The sequence below is a fragment of the Mercurialis annua genome, linkage group LG5 (assembly GCF_937616625.2).
Source record: "Mercurialis annua linkage group LG5, ddMerAnnu1.2, whole genome shotgun sequence".
Taxonomy (NCBI): Eukaryota; Viridiplantae; Streptophyta; class Magnoliopsida; order Malpighiales; family Euphorbiaceae; genus Mercurialis; species Mercurialis annua.
This window is the reverse complement of record NC_065574.1, coordinates 19,278,226-19,280,834: the sequence shown is the minus strand read 5'-3', so window position 1 is coordinate 19,280,834 and position 2,609 is coordinate 19,278,226. Positions and strand designations below refer to the sequence as shown.

At 32.2% G+C, this 2,609-nt stretch overlaps 1 long non-coding RNA gene across 1 annotated transcript; it reads right to left on the bottom strand.

Annotated features, from left to right (window-relative positions):
* Window positions 1–223: 223 nt before the first annotated feature.
* LOC130015467 (uncharacterized) lies at window positions 224–875 on the bottom strand. Its single transcript, XR_008790681.1, has 2 exons — window positions 798–875; window positions 224–722 (listed from the first exon to the last, which is right to left on the bottom strand). It is a non-coding gene; the product is annotated as an uncharacterized LOC130015467 (long non-coding RNA).
* Window positions 876–2,609: the final 1,734 nt, after the last annotated feature.

The following is a 2,609-nucleotide window of genomic DNA, read 5'->3' as shown; positions in this document are numbered from 1 at the left end:
GTCCATTTTATTTAATTTTATCCAATTTATCATGAACCGCCTGATTTCGTTTCAATTTTGTCCAACTACATAATTTTACCTATGGAAAAAAAATTATGTAATTGAACAAAATTGAAACGAAATCATGCGTTTCGTGATAAATTGGATACAATAGAAAGGTTTGGACTTTATGAATCTTTCATGAAAGATTTGGTCTTTTTTGGTCATTTGGCATAATAAAAGAAAATCTAATCTGTAAACTGATATATATCCGAGATAAGAATTAGTACAACGATAATTTTTTTAATTAACAACATATCAACACACAATTTATCATATTAATAATCATTAATCTGCTAGTAGTCGCACGGCCTTGTTACGTTTTATCCATTGCATATTTATTTATTAAATAAATGTCACATAATTAAAAATAACTTATAATAATAGAATATATATATATATATATATATATATATATATATATATATATGGAATGTGACTGGACCTAAAAGCTTCACTCCCAATTTGCAGTCAACAAATTAAACAGCAAAACGTGAATGACATCACGTAACGTAACTATGGACACAGTATTTATGTGCCTTTTTTCCTAACGGATTTGTAGTTGTGCGAGATAACTTCTTCAAAATGTCGGATTTGGGTTTGAGTGGTGTCACAATTTTGATATTTGGCATCCAATAACATCTGTCTTTGCTTAAATATTTTCTCCATAATGGCACTCATGCCTGAAAAAAATGAAAATGCAGTGAAAAACATACAAAATTGTTTAGTTTACAATAAAGTTTAAGAAAATAGCGCACCTTGAATGTTAACTTTTTCTATGTTCTTCGCATGCTAGAAAAATAATTCATGAAATAGTAAGAAAAAATATGGTGGCTAGTGGGTTGTGTAATTTGAGGGAAGGTGTTATTTATATTATTTATTGTAGGAGTGTATGGTAAAGCGAAAAGAAAATTGTGTGGACAACAGCCATCTCTGTAGTTGATTAGTCATTGATAGAACCAGACGACACATTGAATAGAACCCCGGATTTCAAGCCGCTTGTTAGAATTGTGCACCAATAATGCAATTTTTTTATTTCGTAGCATAGCTGTAAAACCGACAGGAAGTCTAACTCTGAAGTTGACCGACATTATATTATTAAATAAAGGAGTAAATCGTAATTTTAAAAGACATTTTTTAGCAATATTTAATACAATCAAATTTAATACAGTACTTTCATATGTAAATACATCATACAGTTAAGTTTATTTCAGTAAATGCCAAATATTGTTTACGACGTGAACAGATAATCATGAATCAACATATCTACCGAATATATAAGCATATAATGTAAACAACACATCAACAAATATAACCAAATAAATAGGTGTAAAACAACATGCAATTAAACGTGCACGCAAAAAAGGGTATGCATGGTCTGAAATCGAATAAATACAAATATTCCAATCATAAGTTCATAAGTGTTTTATAAGAAAATAAATAGCTAGACTGATTCTAGAGTCGGGAAGGTAAAATCAATACAGTCGCCATGCATGGTAACCTGCATAGCTGATTCAAGCAATTCACATTCTTTGCGCACTGCTTCATAAAGAGCGCAAAGTTCTCTATAATCAGGCTTACTTTGACCTAGAAATTCTTCGCCAAAAACACCAAAAAAACGCTCAATTCGGCGCAGGTCCGCAAAACTGGGATCAACAATGCGCAATCTGCAAGCCTCTTCCAAGAATTCTAGAGCCAATCTAGATGCTGTTTCCCTTGCATCTTTTTCATTGTCATAACGCGCAATTAAAACTTTATCAACCAAATCTTTTGTTCGAAAGTGTCTGTATGTGAATGTCACACGGCAAAAAAACCAACCGCTCACTGTGTGGTCTGTATCAAAATTTGGGGCTGGCATGGATAAGGTTTTTAAGGCACCAATCAACAGGGATTCACAACTTAACGACATCACAGACATCTGCACAGCACATAGTTCAACTTAGAACAATCGCGATCTAAAAAATAAAGGCACGCTTACTTAATAGTGTGCACAAAATCTGATAACTTAGCAGAGTGCACAAAATCCAGCAAAAACCTGCGGTTTTGGCAAAAATACAGATTGAACTGCTCAGACTGGTAAAACTGCAAGTGATTCCAAATAAACGCTAAATATAACGTAGAACTACACTATTTAATTATCGAAGTTGCTTTTACACTTGATATTAATATGCTACTATGTGTCGTGGTATATACCGGCCAGACTATTGACAATTATTTAAATAATAGATAACTGGAAAAAATAAAAAAAATTCACTAATATAACACAAACATCGCATACAACCAAATAAAGCTAAAACAACAAACTATAAAGATTATCCATATGCCCTTCAACTACTACAAAGCAAAGGAAATATTATACTGCAATAATTATGATTTAAGTCTTTCATATTTTTTCCTTGTGGCCTTGTACTTAACCATGAGCCCTATGTATAACATATTATCTCCACCACAATGTTCGAGAATAGTGTCCATGGATTTAGTTAGAGTTTCCAGCCGATGTGTGTGGTAATAATTTATTTGAACATCAAATTTGTCTTGTAAAAATTCAAATCCGCATTGGGCAGCCAGAT